Raw genomic sequence first — 17,316 nt, 5'->3', positions numbered from 1 at the left:
GGCCGAAAAAGTGCTTACTGGCATGGAGACAATACCGGCATTGCCGACCAGGCATTAAGAACCCTGAGCAATGTTTCCAAGAGCCACCGGTGCACACAATCAGCACAGGTGGAGGCAATGGAGTCAGGGCCAGTACAAAAGGAGCACACCCACACACCACACCCCCTCCCACACCAAGATGATACCAATAGCGTTCCACAAAGCCATCAAAACCAGTCTGTTCGTCTGAAATGTTTTTGCCTAGCATTTGCTTGGTACTCAACTGAAATCTATATCTGCTTAATGTACTTGCAACTGACCGCCTTATGATGTAACTAAGTAATCGCATGTTCCAAAGTCGTATTCTTGCCTACCTACACCTTCTTGAAAAAGGCCTCAAAGCCCGTGGGCTGTAGTGCGCTATACAAATGTAAAAAATAAATATAAAAAAATAAAATAGCAGTAGCATTCCTGGAGCTGGAGGCCCTGCTTGAAATGCCTCAACAACAACAACAACAAAAGCCGCCACCACAGAGGAGACGCAGGAGGAGAAGGCGGGTGAGACAGACCCAGCTTGCCCCACCAGTGCAGCCACCGTTACCACGCCGGCAGCCCCCAATGGGGACGTGGGGATGCATACTCCACCTGGGTGGAAATGTTGACGTCAGTGCACGATGTGCACATCACCAAACACTGTGCCCCAAAGCAACTGAAATGGTACATGACAACCAAATCCCATAGTGATGAAGTAAGGCCGACACCTATCACTACATGACTAACAGTTAACCAGCCCATATCCCACACAACATGCACAACTCATCTTCGGCCCTCACACACCATTAGGTCATCCTGCACTATGCACTGCATATGCGCTATATTGCTGACTCCCGCATTTCACCACACAGGACAGTGATCCCTGACCGTTCATTGAACTGATTCGACCAGGGATACCACAGTGTGTCATTGGTTCGGCACACCAATAGGAGTGCTGCATGTCACCATGGACCTGATCAGTGCTGAATGGCCAATATAGAACAGACTACAGCCAAAGCTCCCTACTACCAAATTCCACACAATTCTACTCATCACTCATTTTACACCAACACTGCAGTATGCATATACGATGCACGTGCAACAAGATGTCAGTGCACACCATGACCCATCTTGAAGATGCAACCCACACCATTAGTCCATTGCACAGGGCACATAGCTGGGCCAGAAATGGGGTCAATGCATCCAGGGACATGTGTGTGTGGGCACAAATTACCTGCTACCATGTGAAACTAGTACAGTTGTCCTACATGAATGTGCGAACACTTATCGTCATTCCACTATCATGCAGTGATTGTGGCTTTCCCTTGAAGCCGTGGCTCATGACCCCTGTCCGAAACCCACAGAACAGGCATGAGGAGGACTACAATCTTTTCCATACCCATACACGTGTGGTGATAGAGCAGACCTTTGGCCTGTTGAAGGCAAGATTTTGCTGCTGCCTCAGCCAGTCGGGTGGGGCTCTCCTCTACAGCCATGAGAAGGTGGCCAAGATCATCATTGCATGTGTAATGCTGCACAATATGTGCATCCGTCGGAACGTGCCCCTACCCCCTGACATGGAACTGCTACCACCTGATGATGATGAAGGGGAGTAGGAAGATGGGGCAGGACATCATCACGGTGCCGATGCACAGGAGGGAAGTGCCGTGCGGCAGTCGTTGATTGCACAATATTTCTGAGACACAAGTCAGCAGAGGGTGACATAATGTTAGGACATAGGGCACTGGGTATGGGGATACATGTACACTATGCACTGTGCAAGAATAAATGACACATACGCAATGATGAATGTCCACTCTGGTTATATTTTTGATGAACAACCAGTGTATTGAAAGTGAAAATATCAACGTGAAAAACAAACCCTCCACCACCCTCACCCCCTCCCCCACAACTCCCCAACACATCCTCACTCACCTCCCCCTCCCCCTCCCCCACAACTCCCCAACACCCCCCTACCCCTCCCCCACAACTCCCCAACACACCCTCACCCCCCTCCGACTCCCCCACGACACCCCAACACACCCTCACCCGCCCTTCCCACCACAACAACCCCACACTAGTCCCAGAGGGTCCACGTAGCCCACATGTGGCTGGCAGTAAAGTTACTCTGCACTCCCGGAGCCAGGGGGAGGCATGTCCCGGTGGCGCAGCGCACGGAGCAACCGACGGAGCAGCTGGTCTGGGTGGAGTTGCTCGTTGAAGGTGTGTCCTCATGCTGAGGCTGTTGGCCAGGATGAGCAGCCTCCAGAGCATCGGCTATGCGGCCGAGCACCTCGCAGAGGCAGTTGGTGCTTTCCGTTATGGACTGGCCCAGTGCCCTCAAATCAGCAAGCCACTCCTAACTGGCCTGGTGATTGTCCTGCACGAATTCCGTTATCAGGGCTGTGAGCTGGTCAGCCCGCTGTGCATCAGCGGATGAAGCAGTGGCCCTGCTGGGGATCGGACTGACATGTCCTGCCGGCACTTATTCAAGGGAACTGTACACAGGACTGCCATGTCCCTGTGTCTGCCCTTGGCCAGACTGCTCCAGTGTGTTGTTCTACCCAGAGTCACTAAAGGATACCTGGGGGTTTGAGAAGTCTTCAGGGGTGTGCACGACTTCCACTTTGTTGTCCTCAGTCGCTCCCCAGATGTCATTGGGGCTGTCCTCAACTTCGAGGGGGGCCGCGGCTGCCACCTCCCCAGCCACACTGGACTCCTCGGACCGTGTCGTTGGGCAGGTGTCGGCAGCCAGTGCAGGGAGGGGTGGGGGTGGTGCACCCTCCACGGGCCTTGCTGGTGCTGGTGGTGTACGTCTCAGTGTGGTCTTTGTCGCTGGGAAACGGTGGCCTCTGCCTTGGCCCCTGGATGTGCTTGGACAGTTGCTCTCCTGCTCCTCACTGTCATGCTCACTGCATGTGGGGGTGGAAGAGAGGGACGGTATGAGTGATTTTTGGATTGCCAGCATCCATACATGGCTACGATAGCACATTCAGACAATTGTGGGCAATCAGCATTTGTGTAGGGAACGGCATGTCATTCCATAATTGGGTGGTCAATGCATGCATATGTCGGTGTCACTCATGTTGGCCAGGTACTGTGCTGTCTAACATGCACACTGTTTACATCAACTACCCTGTGTTCCTCATGGAATGAGCAACTTTGTGTTGTATGTGTCATGAACGTAACGGCCTTGCACCTGGCACTGGCTTGGGTCTCACTTGCTTCGGCATGATTTACAGGGGGGGGTGGCCAACCATGCCGTGACTCTTTGGCCAGACGTTAGCAGTGACTTTCATGGCATTTGCGTTAGCAGTATTTACTTTGGACACTCACCTCCATCAGCGGATGACGTCGCGCCACACTCCATTCCGACCCCTTCAATGTATTCGCCCTCTATCATGGACGCACATGTCTCCTGCCACGACATGAATTTTATTGGCGAACTTGGGCCTCCTCCGGTCTCCAAGGCCTGGCTTCTGTTCGCAGAGAGGATGCTCTGCACCCTCAGCCGCAGGTCATCCCACCTTTTCCGGCAATCCTATATGGTGCAGGGGGTGTTGCCCATTGCGCTCACCTTCTGGCATACTAGTGCCCAGATTTCTTTTTTTTCTGCACCGCCTCTCTCCGCAATGTTGCTGCTAAAAACAGTGCCAGCATGCTTGTGTAGGGTATCTAAAAGCATTTGCAGCTCATCTGGGCTGAACCGCTCCTTTCGTAGGCGGGCAGATCCCTTCTTTGGTGCTTTGGGCATTCCTGGGTGGTTGTTGGTACTTTCCGGTTGCTCACCAGTGTGCCAGAGGTCCTGTGTGGTGAGGATGGCCATGGATTGTGTTTTTAAAGATGGCCGCCGTGCTCCTTCCTGTTCTTGTGCGATGACGCTATTTCTTGTTCCGCAATTTAACGGAGACTGTAAATAGCGGTGACCGCTATTTACAGTCACCGCCAATGCCATGTTGGTCTATGGCGGTAGTGTTGTCTACGGTGCAATCCATGCCGGTAGGGGGTTTTCGGGGCCTTTTATGGCATGGCGCTAGGTCCCTTAGCGGCATGGCGCAAAGCTTGTACCCACGAACTCTTAATAGTGCGCTTTTAGCAGCCTACTGCCAGCTCGGACACGCTATTTGCGCCATGCCGGTAAGGGACGGTATTTACCTCCAAACTCGGAATGAGGGCCATGGTGTTCCATAAGACTCAAGCCTCTCACCACTGTGCTTCAACATTTACATGGCTTCTCTCATGAAACTCATCAAATGACATTGTTTACCACGGCACAATGGGCTTAATTACTCAACAGGCTGCCTCTGCAATTGCGATTCAGCCCTAAACCTTGAAGATCACCTTTTCCTCTTCCCCACTAACCCAGATTAAAACTGTCCATACATCTACAAACACACCACACTCAACCCACATATTGTTAAGCAGTCAGGGCATCAATAATAATCCCCACTGACACCACATTTCTGAACTCCACACCTCTTTCAATAACTTCCACAATACCAACTCTGCCAATTCCTCCTTGCACCATGTGCACATAAGGCCTCTCATATGGACTCAAGAGCCTGCACACACAGCAGGCCATACCATCTAGAAGCAAACTCACCCACAGTCACCCTTTTTCAAAACTGCAATGACCAACTCGACAGCAAAAGCACCATTATGGTCTTCCTCTCCTACCAACACCCACCCCCTTTTGTCAGATCTGCTAGAGTGCCTGGAGACCATGCAAATGGCAACGGTGCACAGTAAAATCCCAGTGGCATAACATAACTGTAGGGCAAAGAAGAGATGCATGAAAGCTCTAGCTTTACCCTCACTTTATTGTGGTTTTGTGAAATGGAACGCAAAATAACAGTGTCCTGCAGTACCAGGCATACCTTAAATAGGATTCAAAGGAAGTGCAGGTCCTCACACTTCAACCTCTGCTCCATTGTGCAGCAGTGACTCGTATTACACCAGCACTCAGAACAGCAATTATATATTTTAGAGCAGAAGACACTGTGGATTTCGTTTGTGGAGCAGCGTGGTAGTGGTGAGTACTATTTGGTCTATGGGGGTGCTTTTTATGTCTTACATGCCTGTTTCTGCCATCATGCTTTTATTGGACCATTACGGGAGTGCCTCTGTGCGAGATTTTGGTCATATAACCTTCAGGCTTTGGACTAGCTCACAGAGGATTAGTTCTCATTTAAGTGAAGAATTGCAGGAAAGTCCATTCCTGTTTTTCCCTCTCATCAGTCTTAAGACTTTATCCTACTGTTGCAATCCGCCTTGAAACGAAACAATACTCAAACAAAAATTTGGAGGAGCGGCATTCTCCGGAATAGCAGTGAAAATCTGGAACTCGCTCCCAAAGGAAATATGAACAATAGATGGTCAGCTGAACTTCATGAAGCTGTTAAAAACATGGTTCATTAACACTCCAAACTGAAGAAAATAGCTGAGCGATAAATTACATCTACTGCAAAACAAGAGAAATCCATGAGAAAGAAACTGCCATTGGGCTGTGCCTTGAAGCACACACATTTGGTCGGAGGGCAATGTATTGAAATTGGGGACTTTGAGGGTGGCCAGAGTATTGGATTTGGATGTGTTTAAGGATGTCCAATGTGTTGACATTTGATGTGTTTGAGGATGATCATTGTGTTCATAAGTTGAGGGTAACCAGCGTGTTGAGTTAGTATATAATTCAGGGATAGCCAAGGTACTAATGTCATATGTGTCTCGAGGATAGCCATTGCATTGGATGTGAATGAGCTTGGGGGTGGCCCATGCACCGAACTTAGAAGAACGCGGCACAACTGTCCTCGAAACTCACCAACAACTCTCAAAATATTCTGCTTACACACCCTAGAACACAGAACAACATAAAACATACCACTATTGTAACAAAACATAAGACCATCAGAAGCCACAACAAACAACACACACAACATAACAACAAGCAAGAATCCAAGACAACCACACAACTACAAACACAAAGCACAACACAACAGCCAACAACAATCACAAACCTGCACACCATTTATTCTGAACCTAAGCTACCAACAGCATATCAAAGCTCTTGCACTTTCCCCTCTAAATAGCACTAACAAAGTCCCCAAGCCCTGCTTCCATTTCAGATATGCCACGCCATCAAGAGACCCTGTATGCCGCAGCAGTGCGCTGTACAAGAGCAAATAACATAATGTAGCATAATCAGAATTTGAGCAGAATCCTCAAAAGCAAGACAGAGTATTGTGCACAACGTAGAGATGGGGTAATTTCAGAATTTGGAATGGCCTTTTTTGAAAGAGAGTGCTATGTTCTACTTTTCAATGATGTTTGTTCGGCAGATTACTGCTATATAATATTTGTTTTAACTGATGTGGGAACCTGCATTGTCTTTCCCTGTGGATACAACAGATGCTGCTCTGCAAAAAGCAGTTTTGGCTTAGTGAGTCTCATTGGTTGCTTGCAATCCTTTATGGTTAAAAGTGGTTATTGTATTCTTTAGCTTGACTTCTTTAGTGGATCTCTTTGCCGCAATAGAGAGGGAGGTAACAATTCTTCTCTTTTTTGCTCTGAAAAGGGTACATGCTTCCTCCGTTCTCAAAGGTAAACGGTCCAGTGACCATCACGTGAATAAGTAGTAAAAATCCTTGAAGCTGGTACAAGTTCTGGTCCCACAACAGTCCAGTCTGCTACCTCTTTCTAGCCACACTGGGGAGGCCCTTCAATGGGCTATTACCTAATGAATTCTGGATGTGTAGAGATACGATTGCATATTTCTGGTTCTGCAGTATTATCATAAGATTCCTTCTCAAGCTTTCATCCATACTGCAGAGTACCTTACCAGAGTAGGTGAGGTGGGATAGCTCAGGAGCAACGCGTTTGTCGTGGAAGCAAGTCAACGCAGTGCAACACCTGTTCGGAACCCGCAGTTAGAAACAAACCTCTGGTTATAAAAAAAAACAATTATAACTATAGCTACCTTAGCCTATGTTGATACCTTAGCCTTGCTAATGTTAAAAATGAAGAGCAGGGGCACAGTTCATTTTCCCTGTAAGCTACAGAGATGTTTACTTGTCCTGGTGTCTTGCTTTTCTATTGTTATTTTTGCCAATTATTCAGTGCTTTGTCTGCATGTTGTTTGTTAAGAATGCTTCCTTTCAGCCTCTCTTTCATATTTTGCAACCTCACTAAGGGGCCGATTCATGGAACAAACGTGCGCCGAAAATCTACGCGCAAGCAGGCGCAAGCAGGCGCAAGCGGAAAAAAAGAGGCGCACGCACACGCGTGCGATTCATGGAAGTCCCTGCGCGTGTCTCCCTCGGGATGTGCGCCAAACCCGTGCATGGCGCACACGTCACTGCAACATCCCTAAAGACGTGCGCGACGCGCACAGTGAAAGCGCACAACCTCTGCGCATACACTAGAAAGTGGGCGGAACACGGGGCGTAACGCGCGGAATGGGGAACAACTTGCGAAAACAAGGGCGTAACTGGAGATGTACTGCAGGGAAGCAGAGGGAACGCCCACACGCACCCGAACCACACGTATTCATGGAACCGAATAGGGAAAAGCCACGCACAGCGAAAGACACGCACAAGCCGATACACGTCCGCCACACGAAGGCAGGCGGTAGCGTCCCTGCGCATTACAAAAGTGGCAACATACAGCAATAGTGCCTGTGCGAGCGGGGCACGTGTATTTCGGGGTTGCGCGGGAAGTTACACACGCGATTGAGCGGGGTACGTGTATTTCAGGGGTTTGCGTTCTCACGTGATCGGGCCTGGGGGAGCGGGCTACGTGTATTTCAGGGGTTCGCGTGAAGTTTTACACGCGAATAGCCTGGGCGCGTGTATTTCAGGGGTGCGCGGGAAGTTTTACACGCGAATAGCCTGGGCGCGTGTATTTCAGGGGTACGCGGGAAGTTTTACACGCGAATAGCCTGGGCGCGTGTATTTCAGGGGTGTGCGGGAAGTTTTACACGCGAATAGCCTGGGCGCGTGTATTTCAGGGGTTCGCGGGAAGTTTTACACGCGAATAGCCTGGGCGCGTGTATTTCAGGGGTGCGCGGGAAGTTTTACACGCGAATAGCCTGGGCGCGTGTATTTCAGGGGTGCGCGGGAAGTTTTACACGTGAATAGCCTGGGCGCGTGTATTTCAGGGGTGCGCGGGAAGTTTCACACGCGAATAGCCTGGGCGCGTGTATTTCAGGGGTGCGCGGGAAGTTTTACACGCGAATAGCCTGGGCGCGTGTATTTCAGGGGTTCGCGGGAAGTTTTACACGCGAATAGCCTGGGCGCATGTATTTCAGGGGTACGCGGGAAGTTTTACACGCGAATAGCCTGGGGGAGCGGGGTACCACTCACCGTCTGCCTTGCGTGTAGTAGAACGCGTAGCCAACACCCGCTGTGAAGTAATAGCGTGTGAACCCCAACGGATGGAAAACACACGCACCGCACGAAAAGCACGTACAGAACATAAAGGCACGCGAGATCTCCAAGCCCTGCCAGGGCAACGCCCGTGCGCAAAACGTCACAGACGCGCTTACGCTGTAAGGGCCTTTGGTCCAATGAAATCGCGTACGCGTGCTGACGCGCTTACGCGCTAAGGGCCTTTCCTCGAATTACACGCTGACGTGCAGATTTTTCACGTGCCAAATCACTCCGTATCAAGCTGGCCACGCGAAAACACACGGAAGACCACGCTCCTGCCCATAAGGCCGAATCACTGCCCCCCAGTGCCCCGAGCAGCCTCCCACGTGCCATCTGCTGCTGCCTGCCTGCCTGCCTGCTGCCACCGTGCCCTGCCATTTGGTGCCTGCACATCAGCCATCTGCAGGGGTCCAGCTGCTGTGTCCACCCCTGCTGGTACAGAAGACTCCCGACTCGAATAACATCGCTCCACAGCCCAGCCCCAGGACCCAGTTGCCCACCCACTCCTGCCCCTGGGGTTGCCATGTCGGGCACATCCACATCTGACCCCAGTGGCAACCCCCGGCCAGAGGGGCAGAGGGGCACCAGCTTCACTACCACCGAAGTTGGTGTCCTGGTGGAGCAAGTCCTGGGGCAGTATGATGCCCTCTTCGGATCGTCCCGCGCCAACAGGGAAGGACGGGATAGGATCTGGGCCGACTGTGTGGTTGCCATCAACGCGGAGGGGGTGGCAACCCGCACCATCCTGAAGGTCAAGAAGCGCTGGGAGGACTTGAGGTCCAGGACCCTCATGAAGGCCCGGCGCCTCGTGGAGGGGGGCCGGGGCCGCATGAGTTCCATCCAGTTGAGGGACCTGGAACGCGCACACCCAGCGCTCCACGCCCAGGTCCTTGAGAGGGAGACCCGTCTGGAGTTGAGCGGTAAGTGGCCAAGCATTGCTGTGTGAGACAGGGCATGTTGCAGTGTGCTGGTTGTCTGATACATGCCTGCATGTGTGACATAGGCCATGTACGCATGTATGTGTGCAGGGACATCATGGGAATGCATGTGCGACCTGTAATGTGTGAACCGCACGGTTGTTGCATGTGTTTGAATGTGACATGGGGAGCCCTGTGCAGATTGCACACATGAGAGCATGGCAGTCTCTGTTCCTGGACATGGGTGGGGGCGAGGGATGGGTGCTGATGCCAGATACATATGCGGTATCCATGTCTGTGTGCCTGACCTGCGTGTCTGTGACTTGTGAGTGCCATGGATGCATGACACATGTCTGTGACAATGTACAGATTCACTGATGCAGCCTAGTCATCCTTGTATGCACTGTGATTGGGGTGTACGGGGCCAGATGGATGTGACTGAGGTGAAGTGTGTTCATGTGATAGGCATGACCCATGATGCATGTGAGTCCCATTACATTGTATGATTCGAGAGTCCATTGGACATGCATTGAAATGTCCATGGCACGCACCATGACTGTCACTGTGTGTGTTTTGCCTGGACTGACACATGTGTTGTGGTGTGACATGATGGAAGTGTACTTTGACAGTGGCACTCATCTGCTATTGCTTCCTGTCTAGGGGACCATTGTACAGTACCCTGATGCTTGTGTTCTATGTATCCCTCTACGCAGCGGCTAGTGAAGGAGAGGGCGGAGACGGCGCTGTGGAGCAAGGCGGCGGGGATGCCCCCACGGCTGCAGCGGAAGGGGTGGGTGAGCCCCCACAGGGGCCTGCTACGGAGGTAGACGGCGAGGAGCCATCCAGATTGGTGGTTTCCACAGAGGAGGAGGAGGCCGCCACTGAGGCGCACATGGGGCCTGGTGGGGGCATCCCTGCTGGTGCAAGTGGTGCAGTCCAGGGGCAGGGGCAGGAGACAGCACAGGTCACCGTGGAGGGGCCTGTGCATGTCGCTGTCCCTGAACCTGTGGGTGCACCACCTTGCACCAGCAGGGATGCCCCGTCCCAGGCCCGTCCGCAGGTAGAGGGGATGTCCATGTCATCTGACTCCCCTCCACCTGCGGACGAGGGGACCCCTGGCCGTGTGGAGAAGGTCCTGATTGGGGTCGCGATGCGCACGGCTGTGATTCGTGATGCCGTGCGTGCTTTCCAGGAGGAGCACGCACGTCATCACGAAGAGCACCGTGCCGACGTGGCCCAATTGGGATCGGCCCTGTTCGGGGGTTTCCTGCATGTGTCGGCCAATCTGGCGGCCCTCTCCTCCTCTGTGGAGACTATACGCCAGTCGTTCTCCTTGCCGTCTTCCGGCCCAGATGCCACCAGGGCCCCCTGTGGACCTGCCCTGACCAATGCAGCCAGCTTGGTGGGGATCCCATCCCTGCCACAGTCGGGAGTCAGAGGTCCAGCAGGGGTGGACAACACAGCAACTGGACCCCAGCAGATGGAGGATGTGACGGCATCATCGGGCAGGGCACGTGCACGACGGCGTCGGTGGTTTCCATCATCCTGGATGCCGTCGTGCTGGCAGAGGCAGTGGCGTCGGAGGCAGCAGCAGGCTCGACGTGGGAGGCATCATGGCTCGGGGCCATCAAGATCAGAGGGGCAGGCATCGGCCGGAGGGCAGGAGAACCCTGGGATGGTAGTGTCTTCCGTGTGGGAGCAGTTGGTCCAGCGGATAGGTGCGGAGCGGCAGCGGGCAGAAGAGGAGCGGCTCACCATGGTCAGGGCGGAGTTCTCCATGCGTCGGGCGTTGAGGCGGGCTGAGTGCATCGAGGAAGCTCGCAGGGAGTTTGAGCTGGACATGGGGTTATCCCTGCGAGACCTCGGGGCCAGGACAGAGTCCCGCCTCCAGGACATCGACATGGAGTTCGATGATGCCCTGGCCGGCAACATCACAGAGTGAGCCGCAGGACTTGCCCGCTGCCATTGTATATAGTTCTTTAGTTAGTTAGTGTTAGGTTTCCTTTATTTTTTAAGTTTTTTTTGGACCGCTCGGACAATGGCCACTTTTCTGTATATATTTTTTTTATTAGTTAGTAGTAGTAGGTTTCATTTATGGTGTTGGGCTCATGGACCCTGGGACATTCTTGTACATAGTTTGATGTTTGGAAAACATTTGTTGGATTTATATTTGTGTTCACCATGAGGCAATGGTTTTTCCTTATTTTTTCCCCCCATTATTTTGCTTTGGACTACATTAGTTTTTGGATTCCTTTGTTTTTTGATTTTTTCTATTAGTTCTCGGACATGGACCATTTGTTTTGTCATCCCCATTGTTGTGTGTTTTATTTCTTTACTTCATTTTCATCTTTAATACATATATTTATTACTTACATTTGTGGTATTTTCTCATTGGTTTCATGCATGTCATGATATGGGTTTTGACATTCACTTGCACCCATTGTGTATGTGTGTGTGACGGACATGTGTTCATTTACATACTTGCCATTGGGGTTGTATCATGTAATTGCATCTACTATGTGGGTGGATGCAATCCTTGGCTGGGTGTTTGTGCTGGGTATGCTGCCCATTACTGCCATGATTGCGTTTCGTCAGGACCTGGGGGCAGGGGGACATGAGTGGGGGCCTGCTGGGGGGTGGGGGTGCAAGGGGACATGGTTGGGGGCCTGCTGGCAGGTGCCCCACAGTGCTGGGGGGTGGGGGTGCAGGGGGACATGAGTGGGTCCTGCTGGGGGGTGGGGGTGCAAGGGGACATGGTTGGGGGCCTGCTGGCAGGTGCCCCACAGTGCTGGGGGGTGGGGGTGCAGGGGGACATGAGTGGGGGCCTGCTGGGGGGTGGGGGTGCGAGGGGACATGAGTGGGGGCCTGCTGGGGGGTGGGGGTGCAAGGGGACATGAGTGGGACATGAGTGGGGGCCTGCTGGCAGGTGCCCCACAGTGCTGGGGGGTGGGGTGGTGGGAGACATGGGTGGGGGCCTTGTGGAGGCTGCCCCTGGTGACTGGAGGGGTGGGGGTGGTGGGAGTCATGGGTGGGGGTCTGGTGGAGGCTGCCCCTGGTGACTGGAGGGGTGGGGGTGCAAGGGGACATGAGTGGGACATGGTTGGGGGCCTGCTGGCAGGTGCCCCACAGTGCTGGGGGGTGGGGGTGCAAGGGGACATGAGTGGGGGCCTGCTGGGGGGTGGGGGTGCAAGGGGACATGAGTGGGACATGGTTGGGGGCCTGCTGGCAGGTGCCCCACAGTGCTGGGGGGTGGGGGTGCAAGGGGACATGAGTGGGACATGGTTGGGGCCCTGCTGGCAGGTGCCCCACAGTGCTGGGGGGTGGGGGTGCAAGGGGACATGAGTGGGGGCCTGCTGGGGGTTGGGGGTGCAAGGGGACATGAGTGGGACATGGTTGGGGGCCTGCTGGCAGGTGCCCCACAGTGCTGGGGGGTGGGGGTGCAGGGGGACATGAGTGGGGGCCTGCTGGGGGGTGGGGGTGCAAGGGGACATGGTTGGGGGCCTGCTGGCAGGTGCCCCACAGTGCTGGGGGGTGGGGTGCAGGGGGACATGAGTGGGGGCCTGCTGGGGGGTGGGGGTGTAAGGGGACATGGTTGGGGGCCTGCTGGCAGGTGCCCCACAGTGCTGGGGGGGTGGGGTGCAGGGGGACATGAGTGGGGGCCTGCTGGGGGGTGGGGGTGCAAGGGGACATGGTTGGGGGCCTGCTGGCAGGTGGCCAACAGTGCTGGGGGGTGGGGGTGGTGGGAGACATGGGTGGGGGTCTTGTGGAGGCTGCCCCTGGTGACTGGGGGTGGGGGTGCTGGGAGACATGGGTGGGGGCCTGCTGGCAGGTGCCCCACAGTGCTGGGGGGTGGGGGTGGTGGGAGACATGGGTGGGGGCCTTGTGGAGGCTGCCCCTGGTGACTGGAGGGGTGGGGGTGGTGGGAGACATGGGTGGGGGCCTGGTGGAGGCTGCCCCTGGTGACTGGAGGGGTGGGGGTGCAAGGGGACATGAGTGGGACATGGTTGGGGGCCTGCTGGCAGGTGCCCCATAGTGCTGGGGGGTGGGGGTGGTGGGAGACATGGGTGGGGGCCTTGTGGAGGCTGCCCCTGGTGACTGGAGGGGTGGGGGTGGTGGGAGACATGGGTGGGGGCCTGGTGGAGGCTGCCCCTGGTGACTGGAGGGGTGGGGGTGCAAGGGGACATGAGTGGGACATGGTTGGGGGCCTGCTGGCAGGTGCCCCACAGTGCTGGGGGGTGGGGGTGCAAGGGGACATGAGTGGGGGCCTGCTGGGGGGTGGGGGTGCAAGGGGACATGAGTGGGACATGGTTGGGGGCCTGCTGGCAGGTGCCCCACAGTGCTGGGGGGTGGGGGTGCAAGGGGACATGAGTGGGGGCCTGCCGGGGGGTGGGGGTGCAAGGGGACATGAGTGGGACATGGTTGGGGGCCTGCTGGCAGGTGCCCCACAGTGCTGGGGGGTGGGGGTGCAGGGGGACATGAGTTGGGGGCCTGCTGGGGGGTGGGGGTGCAAGGGGACATGGTTGGGGGCCTGCTGGCAGGTGCCCCACAGTGCTGGGGGGTGGGGGTGCAAGGGGACATGAGTGGGACATGGTTGGGGGCCTGCTGGCAGGTGCCCCACAGTGCTGGGGGGTGGGGGTGCAAGGGGACATGAGTGGGACATGGTTGGGGCCTGCTGGCAGGTGCCCCACGGTGCTGGGGGGTGGGGGTGCAAGGGGACATGTGGCTTGGCTGGGGGGCATGCCCATGGTGGATGGGCTGCCTGCGGGACATGACCAGGGGTGCAGGGTAGTCCCCTGTGGTGTGGGCTGCCTGCAGAGGTCGTGGAGGGGGTAGAGGGGAGACCTGGGAGGACCCACACTGGCAATTCACCTCTTCAACTTCCCGCACAGCCACGTAATACACTGCCCCACTCGCACAGGCCCAATCGCGTGTAGATTTTCTCGCGCACCCCTGTAATACACGTACCCAGGCCAATCGCGTGTAGATTTTCTCGCGCACCCCTGAAATCCACGTACCCAGGCCAATCGCGTGTAGAATTTCTCGGGCACCCCTGAAATCCACGTACCCAGGCCAATCGCGTGTAGATTTTCTCGCGCACCCCTGTAATCCACGTACCCAGGCCAATCGCGTGTAGAATTTCTCGCGCACCCCTGTAATCCACGTACCCAGGCCAATCGCGTGTAGAATTTCTCGCGCACCCCTGAAATCCACGTACCCAGGCCAATCGCGTGTAGATTTTCTCGCGCACCCCTGAAATCCACGTACCCAGGCCAATCGCGTGTAGAATTTCTCGGGCACCCCTGAAATCCACGTACCCAGCCCAATCGCGTGTAGATTTTCTCGCGCACCCCTCTAATACACGTACCCAGGCCAATCGCGTGTAGAATTTCTCGCGCACCCCTGAAATCCACATACCCAGGCCAATCGCGTGTAGATTTTCTCGCGCACCCCTGTAATCCACGTACCCAGGCCAATCGCGTGTAGAATTTCTCGCGCACCCCTGTAATCCACGTACCCAGGCCAATCGCGTGTAGAATTTCTCGCGCACCCCTGAAATCCACGTACCCAGGCCAATCGCGTGTAGATTTTCTCGCACACCCCTGTAATACACGTACCCAGGCCAATCGCGTGAATAATTTCTCGCGCACCCCTGAAATCCACGTACCCAGGCCAATCGCGTGTAGAATTTCTCGCGCACCCCTGTAATACACGTACCCAGGCCTATCGCGTGTGGGAACACCCGCACACCCCTGAAATACACGCTCCCCGCTCTGCGTTTGCTGCTGCCCTTTGCGCTGGATTGGGGATTTTGATGGCTTTTCCTTGCGCGAGGGGCGTTCTTGGGGGCGTAACTGACGTTGCTGCAGGGTCGCTGCGCCACTCTGCGCCACGGCTGGTTGTGGATGTTGGAATCCATGAATACGCTGTGCGCCTGAATGTGTTTCGGCGCACGCGGCTGGCGCAGACTAACGCACGCGCACACTGTGCGCCAGCCGCGTGCGCCACTTGTGCGCCGAATTCTATGAATTGGCCCCTAAATCTGTTGGTCCTTTAAGAGCTAAGAAGATTGGCCCTGGCTGTGGCCTGGTGACCTGGACGATTTATGATGCTGAGATATGCTCAACACGTTTGTAATTAAGATCATGTATCCAAAAACTGAATAAAGGTACCTTGCGGAATGTTTCTGAAAAGTTGGCGGTAAGCACAGATGTTAAAACAAGATACAGAAATTGTCCGATGCACTATCAATTGCTTCCAAAAAATTAAATTGGCAAATAATGTTTAGAAAATTGCCTTCTAACGACTTCAAAAAACGTCTGGTATATAGTCAATAAACATTCAGGTTTTTCAAGTAATAACTAGGTTAATGTAATTACTGAACCTGTATGCATTTTTGAACTAGTCCTTTCACAAGAAAAAAAAGGGAGGGATATATCAGTGTACAACAATGGCACAGCTATTTTGATGTGACATAATATGATGCTGAATATTGTATGGGAGCAAAGGTCTTTTAGGCCCCCTCCCTTCCATTCTGACCCACTTGCACATTATGTTTGTCCAGCGGCCACCCATGCGCCTGTAGCCAGGGATGCCATATGACCGCGGGACTCCCCATATGGATGCAAAGCTCAAACAGAAGGCGGATTACAGTCTCCATTTTGTACCACACTCCCACTCCTTTTTGTAAATGGGAAAACAGGCCGCACGAGCAAAAGCAGCCTGCAGGCCTGCAGCTCTCTCCTCGAGATCGCGCACAGTGAGCCAGTTATTTCCCTCACCCTCCTCCCCTCTCTATGTCCCTGCAGCAGTCCTGTTCTCACGGGAGACTAGGTGCGAATAAGCTACAAGACAAACACGGTGGGCCTCATTCCGAGTCGGGCGGTAAGGGTTAACGGCCACCGGTAACGAAACCGGTGCCGTTAAACCCTTACCGCCCCATTCCGAGTTCCCTTTGCGGGTTGGAACTTAACACCTGCTTTTTGCAGGCGTTCAAAAACCAACCCGCAAAGGGACCTTGGAGCTAATTACGGCACCGTAATTTACGGTGCCGTAATTAGCACCTTCCCCATTCCCATTGAGCCCTATGGGGCAAAAATGGGAATGGGGAAGGGCCCATGGTGAATGGGGAATTACCGACCCCGCCAACCTTGGAATGGGGCGGTAATTCCGCCATTCACCATGGCGGAGTCGGAATGATAACGGCGTCAACCAAGGCGCTAATAGCGCCTTGGTTAACGCCAGGGTCGGAATGAGGCCCTGTATCTTTTGCTTTCCTCCGTCCATCACTGACCTGTGAATGACCGGGCAAGAGCTTGGGTTTGAAAGAAACAATTAATCTCCACAAACATGTCCCATCCCTTGCAGACCCTACATTTATGGTGTATGCTGTGGATAATCCCCCAACCTCGCTCCTCTTTTGAAGTAACAGATACATACCCCATGGCTGTGTGCCACCCTGTTTCACCCACACTGCTAATCTCCCCTGTAAAGGCAGTAAATCACCCTCTGTGGTAGTGTACTAAGGGGCTGACTCTATGAAACACAACAAAACAAACTTTACCAAATTGTACAAAGAACAAAGTTATGCTATATATGTTTGGGACCTATATTGTTGGTTGCATATTGTTCCCTACGAAAGACCTACAGTAATGTATGACAGGCTAAGTAGCTCGCCTGGTCTGATGCACAGTATAGGACCCATGTGCTCAATGGTTTTTTCAGTACTATGTATATTCTTAAACGTTTTCAAGAGTATACATTTCTCATGTGTACATTATAAACGACAAGGCAATGAGGCTAATGTGATGTGAATAGAGTCATTTTGCAGCATGATTACTACAAGGACATAACCTGTAATGTAACCAGAACTCGCTCATTATTTGTTGTACATACAATGACAATAACATGGTTTTACCTCATCCTAGTGGTTCACATATGATCCCACAAATCGAATGGGACCAAAT

The sequence above is a fragment of the Ambystoma mexicanum genome, chromosome 4q, assembly GCF_040938575.1.
Source record: "Ambystoma mexicanum isolate Mex_15411 chromosome 4q, UKY_AmexF1_1, whole genome shotgun sequence".
Taxonomy (NCBI): domain Eukaryota; kingdom Metazoa; phylum Chordata; class Amphibia; order Caudata; family Ambystomatidae; genus Ambystoma; species Ambystoma mexicanum.
This window is presented reverse-complemented; position numbering follows the sequence as displayed.